The sequence below is a fragment of the Vanacampus margaritifer genome, chromosome 6 (genome assembly GCF_051991255.1).
Source record: "Vanacampus margaritifer isolate UIUO_Vmar chromosome 6, RoL_Vmar_1.0, whole genome shotgun sequence".
NCBI classification, from domain to species: Eukaryota; Metazoa; Chordata; class Actinopteri; order Syngnathiformes; family Syngnathidae; genus Vanacampus; species Vanacampus margaritifer.
Genome location: NC_135437.1, coordinates 23,682,830 through 23,693,200, shown reverse-complemented (window position 1 = coordinate 23,693,200; position 10,371 = coordinate 23,682,830).

Genomic DNA, 10,371 nt, shown 5'->3' with positions numbered 1-10,371 from the left:
CGTCGTACATAGATAAATGGTACCAGTATAGTTAGTGGATGCCTTAGTCACTGCTCTATTTTAAGATAACTTCAAACTAGAGCATAGGTGTCAAACTCCGGTCCTGGAGGGCCGCAGTCCTGCAGGTTTTCGGATGTTTCCGTTCTACAACACAGCTGATATATGATCAACTCATCAGCAAGCTCTGCATAAGCCTAATAACGATCCTGCTGATTGGAATCAGCTTTTGTTGGAAGAGGAAAACCTCCAAAACCTGCAGGACTGCGGCCCTCGAGGACCGGAGTTTGACACCTATGAACTAGAGCAAGTATTAGTCAAGATGGTAGTTTGGGGCAACTTGTCTCAGTCATTTTGGGGTTTGTTGTCACATATGAAAATAATGTTATGGTTTGGTTAGTTTTGTTGCTTTGTCTTTTGTCATGAGCTACGTTTTGTTTGGTTTGGTTTTCATTGTCGTGTTTCCTTGTTGTCGTTGTGCCCGTCATACCGGTCCCCTTGTGTCTTCTAATCAGCACCCTTTGCACCCTGTGTCATGTCCAGGTGTTTGTCATTGTCTCGTAAGTTTGCTCCTATTTAGTTCCCTCCTTCCCTGCATTCTTTGTTGGATCATTCGTTTTTGTCACAGAGTCTATGTCAGTCGCCCTTGTCCTTGCCCGTGTGGTTTTTTTTTTTGTTACTTTGCATCTATTTTTGTTAATTGAGAAGTTTTTCCACATTCCTTGTTTGCCTTTTGGTTGTTCTTTTGGAAATGAATCCCTTTTTGTTGAACTCCTGCAAGCCGGCCTCGCCTCCCTGTATCCTGCATTTGGGTCCTCACCCCCCCCCCCCCCAAACGTAACAAATAATGGGCCAATGAAAAAGGCACCTCTGGCAACTCGGTTTACATATGCCAGAATTGCTCTTCAGATGATGAGTTTGAAGAGTGAGGAAATTAGTTTTGGTTTATTGTTTAAAAAATTAATTTTCCAGTTCTTTTAACTACAGTATGCCCACATGTCAGGACTGGTTTAAGTTTCACGATGAACCATCCATCAATCCATTAACCGAAATGCTTTATTTTTATTTTTTAGGATATTTTTGATTTTTTACCCGCAAGCGACCTCGTATAAACGGGCTCTGGATCACATTGAGATTGTCTGTCTGTCAACAATGACATTGCAAACTGTAAAAGTGTATTCACTCTCTTGCAATCAATCTTCCTCTCACACATAGGCTTTAGAAAAATGGTCATCAAAACTTTATCCAAAGATTACATCAGAGTATCCCTGTCCACTGTTACATTGACAATATAAGCAATTGGACTGTATTATAATACAATGACACAAAGACTTGTCATTCATGGTTCGAGAAATGCACCAAAGAGACTGAAAATAATTATAATGTGAAGGCAGTTTGCTAAGCACTTCTGAAATAAGAAATTCACTCAAATTACCTTTAATAATGTTAATGATATGCCGAATGTTTTTAGTATTATTAATGACATGCATTTATGATTAGATACCGGTCATGACATAGGGGAAGTCACATCAAAAAATGTCTTTACAATAATACATTCTATGCACCCACACTAGTCTAAAGATTGTATTCTGATCAATTTTGCACTTGTGGAATATGAATTAGCAAAAGAAAATAGGCCTATCTATCCATTTTATCCACCTCGGGGATGAGCCATCTTGGCTATCCTGACAGATGCTCAATTGAAAATGACATCAGGTCTCGGTGTGCAAACGTCATATTACCAAACCCACAAAACAGGTGAGCCGTGATTGGTCTTTACCTGAGCCCTTGGGCACTGTGATGTCATTTTCAGTTGGCAGCTGAGCACCACGTTGGTGACCCTTGGGGTAGAGTGTAATGTGAGTGACAATGACTCTAAAATTGTAAATAGATTTTGTTTTTAAAAAGTACTTTTGATGATGCCCAGTTAAATCGTTGCTCACTGGTAATCAATTCACACTGTGCCTGCGTTAAACAAGGTCTTAAAGGGCCTCGACTGCCAATGTGGAACCTTAGGTCATCACTCAGAATTCCTGGTTAACTTTTACACACCTTCATCTCTCAACAGCCTGCAAGGGTGACTTACTGTACTGGGCAAACTTTTTTTTCTATGAATAAATAAGCCACGTTCCATTGTGGACAAAATATAACCGTTTAACCATTATTTCTTACCACGCGTGACTTTCTATTACAACTTATTTTTCCTCTTTCTTTTTGATGTTTAGCTTAAGTTTTGCTAACAACAGATAATTTTGCAGCCTAATCACAGTTGTTTCATGTAATTATATGCCTTCTCGACCCCATACCAAAAAAAAACATGACTTCTGTTCAGGGTATTTATGGGGGAATCCAATCCTCAACTATGTGTAATCAGAGCAGGACCAAACAAGTGAAGGAACACGTGACTTCAACTGTAACATTAGAAAAGAGATTAACATAACCACAAAGAAAACAGCCATTTTCTATCCTTTTTATTAATACCATGTGTGGATCGGATTTACAGTCTGTCTGTCTTATTATGATCATGCACTTCATGAACAAAAGTATTCCGTCACCAGGTCGGTAGACTAAAAGTTCCTCTAAGGTTGATGTCTAATAAATAGATTTTTGCAAATACATAATGCAAACTGCTTTAAAAAAAATAATAATATGATACCTACTATATTGTAAAACTTTTTTTTTAACTCATTCACTGCCATTGACGGTTATAGACGTCAAAAAAATCATTTTAACTATTTCTATTAGTTTACTTCTACTTTTGTTAACAAGAGTATGAAAACCTAGATTTTTTTTATTGTACATTTAGAACAGATATAAAATTTGTGATTAATCGTGAGTTAACTATTGAAGTCATGCGATTAATCGCGAGTAAAAAATTTAATCGTCTGACGCCCCTTATTTCGTCAGGTGATTAAAATGTGTAATTGTAATAAATCAAATAGTTAACTCACGATTAATCACAAATTTTACATGTGTTCTAAATGTACATTTTCATACTCTTGTTAACAAAAGTGTGTGTGGGGGGGGGGAATGTTAAACTAATAGAAATAGTTTAAATGAATTTTTGACGTTTATAGCCGTCAATGGCAGTGAATGAGTTAAGTGCACTGGTACTTTTCCAGGTATGCTTCCTGTCCACAGATTTTGACCCGTGCTTAACTACAGCATTACACAACATCACAATGAGTACCACTGCCGTCAATAAACATTCCAATAGCATGCTTACTTGCTTACCTGTGTTCGCTATTTCTTTAATAGCTTCTGATATTGCTAGTGATTTGAAACCATATTGATTGTCATAGAATACGTTCTGTTTATGTATGAACACATCCTGTCACTGACTGAGCAGAGCTACTAAGATATTTGTACTAATACTAGTCCATATATTATATTTTAGGGAATTCGCTGGCCACGTGGAAATACACGTTAGAAGTGTGGTCCACGTGCTGGCATCTCAGGAAAAAATCTGCCATAAAATGGGGGGATTCCCAAACACAGATGCTGACATTCCTCATCACCAACATCATCACCACCCCCCCTGGAAAAACAGCATGCTCTGTTCTTTGCCATACCACTGATACATGTGCCAATTTGCTAGTGCTTCCATCATTCAGCAAGGATGGTTTCTGTTTCGTCTCACTCTCGCAGTAAGACTGTCCAACTGAAAGCAATCATGTACCTCAAACACATCAGGCCGGTGGGAATCAGAAGATTTTCATTGGCCTATATAAACAACTTTGCAGATGCTGACCTCTGGGGAGTGTTGTTTCCAAAATAATCCACATTTCACCCTATTCAAAGAAAGGGCTCTGCGACAAAGGCAAAGCTCTCGATTTACCGGTCGATCTACGTTCCTGCCCTCACCTATGGTCACGAGCTGTGGGTCGTGACCGAAAGAACAAGATCCCGGATACAAGCGGCCGAAATGAGTTTCCTCCGCAGGGTAGCCGGGCTCTCCCTTAGAGATAGGGTGAGAAGCTCGGTCATCCGAGAGGGACTCAGCGTCGAGTCGCTGCTCCTCCACGTTGAGAGGAACCAGTTGAGGTGGCTCGGGCATCTGGTTCGGATGCCTCCTGGACGCCTCCCTGGGGAGGTGTTCCGGGCATGTCCTACCGGCAGGAGGCCCCGGGGACGACCCAGGACACGCTGGAGACACTATGTCTCTCGGCTGTCCTGGGAACGCCTTGGGGTCCCGTCGGATGAGCTGGCTGAAGTGGCTGGGGAGAGGGAAGTCTGGACTTCCCTGCTAAAGCTGCTGCCCCCGCGACCCGACCCCGGATAAGCGGAAGAAGACGGACGGACGGACGGCTCTGCGACTTCATTAGCACGTGAAGCACGAGATGGAAAATGCAGTGTAATCTGACATTTGCTTGTCCAGGAGATTGCAAAACATAGACTGATATATTGTAGCCTGATGTTATGTAAGGTTACAACGTGGTGGTATTAAAGCCAACGCCTGTTTAGTTTTCTTGTCTTGCCCGCTGTTGCACAATGAAAAACTTTGTATCTCCCTCTGGATGGCATTTAAGGGTATTAACTGTTCCCAGTAACACTGGCCTTGCCCAGAAGTGTCTGCCTTAGAAGAGAAACACAGTCCGCTTGATATACGGTGACCCCTCCCCTTGAAGCAAGGTTCTACCCATGATTCAGCGGGAGCCCTTGTCTAGTCTGGTTTATCTTTCCAAGTGAAGGATCAAACCCAAGAAGGTGTGACCTCCGCCAAAGTCACCGTGGAGGTCACCAGGTCTCGCTGGCACTTGACCACAAAATCAATCAGGATTTATCCTCCTCATAGTTCACTTAGGAACCACTTTGTGTGTGTGTGTGTGTGTGTGTGTGAGTGTCATTTATTGTTTATTGTTCATTATCATTTATTGATAATGAAACTAAAACATTAAGTATTTTAGTTCAGTGTCCAGGGGAAAAATCACATCTAAATTTGTTTTTTGAGCAATTCCCCCATGCCCCCCCCTCCCCCAGGCCAGCCAGTGAGGTTGTTGATGGTGGACTTTGTGAAGGGAGGGGTCAACAGTAAATTGATACTTTTTAAACAAAATCTGTAACACATCAGTGTAAATTAAATCTCAGTATTGTTCATTCAGTATTTTTACCAATTCGACATGTCATCATCATTGCTCTTTCTCTCTTTTTTATTTTTATTTTGTACGTGCGTGAGTGTGTGTGTGTTTGTGTGCGTGTGTGTGTGTGCATGTGTGCATGTGTGCGTGCGTGTGAGTTTGTACTCATTAATTCACCTACAACCTATTAAAAATCCCATACCGTTCACCTAAACCGAATAGTTTAGAATCCAGCTAGAGTCGTGAGGTTGTCAGGAGACCCGAGGAAGGATCAAAGAAAAGAAAGGAAAGTGAAATCCAGCACCGACCAGACACCCCGGCGCATCTCTGAAAGCTGCTCCTTGCTGTGCAATGTGCACACATTTCGGACAGGCACGGCGCTGGCGCTAAACCGGAAGCCCTGCTAACATTAAAGGAACAGCATTGTTGCCATTCAGCACAATAAAAATATCTTTTTTTATTTACATATGACAGCACAATAAAAAAAAAAAAAAATTTTTATACATATGAATGTTTTAATAAAAATTTATGTAAAGTAATGTCAAATATTGGGATATGTATCACCATGAAGGCCATGTTTGGTGATACACGTGTATCGTGATACGTATCGTACTGTGAGGTTGTTGTCAATACAGCCCTATAGTAAAAACACACTTTTGTATAAAATAAATAGCGCATATTCTTCTTAACATTGGGAGATTTTAACTTCACTGTAATTGTGATCCAAGTTAGGATTTAATGAAGGCAGAAAAAATCTGCCTTCGTTCCATATATCTTAAAAACACGCTTCTTAAATTAACTAAATACTCTAAATTAATTATAGTTGTAAACAGGTGTGCCCCCGGCAATCCGTTCAGGGTGTCAGCGAGGCTCCAGTTACCGGCAACCCGAATGAGGAAGTGGTATAGAAAAAGGAATAGGCAAATATATTCCTTTCAAGATTTCCCAATTGTCATCATTAATGTTTGCTGACAGGCTGTGCAAATTCCCAATGGTTTCCAAATATGGGTCTCTCTCTCTGCCATATGATATATATATAGGTTATTTGTGAGGAATTTCTATTATAAAATGAAAATTAGATAATGGCAGCTCATGAGAATGGATATTCCAAATCACATGAAGAGCCCAGACAAAAAGCAAAAACAAAACTGATGATTGAGGACAAAAATACAGCAATACTGTAAATTGTAATGTTCATCAGAGTGATGGTTGCTTCACACGGACACTCTGAGACCTGATAAATATAAACCACTGTACAGTAATTAGTTGAGCAGATGGCCCTCGTCATTCCTGAGCGGCAGCGGGTCGTTCTTTTCCAAAGATAAAACGCTCGACATGTCAACACATCACAGATGGGCAGCGTTGTCTTGGGAAAAAACGCATCCTAATCAGCTGTCTGCACTATTTGCATGCACTACATATTTTTCAGACATCTTGAAATGTGGTTGAATGGCTAATGAATGAGATCATGTCACCAGTTTGGCCTATCTCTGTCCACTTTCTCTCATGTACTCTCTTCTTTCAACTATTCTGAACATTTCCAAACACCCCAATTGCTCCTCCTTCTCCTACAAGAGAGCTTCCAAACTATTTTCCACTCGGCAGTCGAATTCCCTCCATGACTTTGCCCATTCCCACTCTCCTCTTGAAGGATCCCATTCTGTAAACATCCCGCAAAGATTACGACACAGATGCAAGCAAAGCCACGTGCACTGACAAGAGCCGGCTCACGGGAACGTGGCGAGAAATTGACAGAACTGTGAAGATGAACATCTCACTTTTACAGGTCATGAGGAGTCACTGCTTGACGGCCAGAAACTCCACCAATGCAAATACTAGGCTACAAAAACAAATAAAGACAGGAAATGCTCAAAATATTCACAATAAACTTTTAAAAAACATGTCAAATTAAACATCCTGGAAAAAAAAGTTGTCTCTTCTAAATCTGCGAACTTATCTCTTTTAAGTCTCTTTAACATTCATGTTTCTTGTGCCTTAGCGAACGGTCGACTTACGGTGAACTTTTCTGGACCTCGCCAGCATGTCTGTTTGAACTAGTATGAATAAATATCTTGAAGCAGCTAAGACAAACTTTAAAGTAAAAAAAGTTTAAAGCCGAGCCCTGTCATTGGCCCCGCCCCTTTTGAGGATAAGCGGTTCCGAGAATGGATGGAGGGATGTTTGAAGCCAATTATGACATTTATCTATTAAGGGGAGCGACATTCACACAGACTTCTGCTGTGGCACAACACTTCCAGGAATAGTTATTCTTTTCAATATATCGCTGGTGTTGAAAAAGTAGGTCAGAACCCCTTCTTTTTTTTCTTTTTTTTTTGCCAGGAGAGCTCAGTATTGTTCATTCGATTTGACATCATCATTGCTCTCCTTTTTTTTAAAAAAACAAATAAATTAAAAAAAAATAAATAAATGTTTTTAAACGTGTGCGTGTGTGTGTGTGTGTGTGTGTGTGTGTGTGTGTGTGTGTGTGTGCGTGCGAGCGTGTGTGTATTCATCAGTTCACCTAAAGCCCATTAAAAAAAATCCCATACTAATAATATAATATAATAATAAATTGCCAAATGCAGAAACATCAATGTAAGTTATCACGATGTAGTGGCTCTCGCTAACAGACAGAATTAAGTAACCAGAATTAGGTTAAAAAATTCTATATACGTAGACCATGTTTCTATAAATTTTGATATTTGGTTTTTATTTGAGGCAGATATTTTTTCCATTAAAATGTGATTTATGAGGAGGTTAGACCATTGGTCGATATTCAGAGTTTGTTTATTTTTCCAGTTAACAAGAATTGTTTTTTTTGCGATAGTAAGGGCTACAAGTGTAGATTGAAATTGTTTATGTGGTAAGTCAGTTGTTGTTAGGTCACCTAGCAAACACAAGTTTGGAGATAAAGGTATCCTACAGTCCAAAATAGCGGAAAGTTTTTCTAAGACTTTAGTCCAGAAATACATAACCGGAGTACATAACCATAAAGCATGAACATAAGTGTCTGTAGTGTTTTGTAAGCATTGGAGACAAATGTCGGAGTCTGAGAGTCCCATTTTCTTCATCATATATTGAGTAATGTATGTTCTGTTAATAATTTTATATTGGATAAGTTGTAAATTTGCGTGTTTTGTCATTTTAAATGCGTTTTCACAAACTTGAATCCAAAAGTCAGATTCCGGTGCTATAGACAAGTCTGTCTCCCATTTCGAGATGGGTAAAGACATTTTATCAGTATATGAAAGTAACTTATATATTTTTGAAAGTTTTTTTGTTGTTGTCGGAGAAAGCTTGTTAATATCTTTAGCTAAAACAGGCGGTTGGCGCGTACCCCGAAGTGTTGGAATTTTTTTCTTTATCATATTTTTAACTTGCAGATAATGTAAAAAATTTACGTTTTTTATATTGTATTTTTGGAGCAAGGATGTATATGATATAAACATATTATCTGAGAAGAGATGGTGGAGATGTGTAATTCCTTTCTGCTCCCACACAGCTAAATGAAACGGTTGGTTGTTAAGTTGAAAGTCGGGGTTATGCCATAGGGGAGAAAGGTCAGAACCCCTTCGAGAGAGATTCACTAGTCGTATACATGCAGTCAATATTCAGTTAAAAAAATCCCAGACCAATTGAGAAAACCTCATTTACATGCTCATACATATCCCAATCTAAACCACGATGCATGGACGACATCGTTCTGGTTCAGCAAATGGACGTCATTTCCGCGTTTAATTTCCTAAGGTCAATAAAAGACATTTTAATATCACTCAGCATACTAATAAAGTCGTTGGTTTCCCCCTTGCTTCAAAAGTATGGTTCTGTGCTGGTTCGCCATTTTGTTGACCCCTGCTTGTGTATTTCTAGTGGGTTGTGCGCCACACGCACGGACTTGCATACAATATGTGTGTTTACGTATGCACACTGTGGCATTTACACCGTAGAGAACAGAAAATGACGGGAAAGCGCAGTGGGGAAATCAATAAATTTGAGTTTAGCATGTGGCAACGTAAGATGGCCGCCGCACCTACAAATAGTGTTCCCTCATTTTTAGGTGAATTTACGTAAAGAAGAGGACGTAAAAAAACAAACCAAAAAAATGTGTTTGTTTTGGGTGGCGAGTTATACTTCTACTGTGACATAACAAAGCCGCCAAACAGTTGCCGCCCTTCAAAACACGTGTTAACTTTGTAAATAAACATAATAAGAAAAATAGCAGCATAAATAAAGAATGCAATAAATCGGGGAGGGGTGGGAGATGGCACTGGTGGTTTGGGGGTGGATGATAATCTCTGAAAAACCTGCGAAAAAGCGAGGTACAACCAAAGATAAACCCCATAATGTATGAATTTTTAACCCAAATACAAATCTGCGATATAGTGAACAGTAAAGTAGCGAGGGACCATGCACTGTGTAGTTTAGAATTATTCCTTGCAAATGGACATGTTTATATTACCAAATATTCGAGTTAAAAAAAGAGGTAACCCAGGGGTATAATTCGAATTTTTGTGCATTTTTACGAGGCCTTTCAAAAACCAATATTAGCAATATTAACAATTTCATATTTAACATTTGGTTATTGACTGTATTTGAACGCAGCCAGTCTGCAGTAAATTTAGTGTCTCGATGACATTTCGTTTTTTCAGTATATTTGAGTCTGTTGAGCACCGGTGTTGTTATTTGAAGCGGTTAAAAGCGTCATTCTCCGCATTTATACGATCGTTGTTGTCAACACCAATAGCATCAGCGTAAACGCTCATCTCACAGCATCGACACAACAACGCGTGTGTCACATGCCCGTGAGCAAAGGCAGACATCTGTACGCTTTCCACACAAGAGCAGCCGGAACAACTCACATTCAAACTGACATCTGGAACCAAGCGAACATAATGTACACAAATACTCTGCGGTGTCAAAACATAAATCAGTGTAAAGCCTTGACATAAACAAGGACAGAGAGTTTTCATGTATATCTAATGCAGTGCTGCAAGAGTCCTTGATTCTGTTTATCTGATGAGCAGCCAGGACGTGACAACTCGAATGATTTGCTGAATAAACAGTGTCGTTTTGATTTATTCTCATTAAAACGATAGTTGAAATGATATAACTATATATAGTTTCAATTCTTTCCTGAGACAAGATGAAGTGTTACATGAAGCTCAGCTAAGATTAACGCAAAGGATGAAGCATCCCAGCAAAGATGGTGTTGATCCTCTTAGCGGGGTGATGCCTGCCTCCCCCAGAAACACAACGTACAGTCAGATTCATCTTTAAGCTGACCCGGGTCAAATCA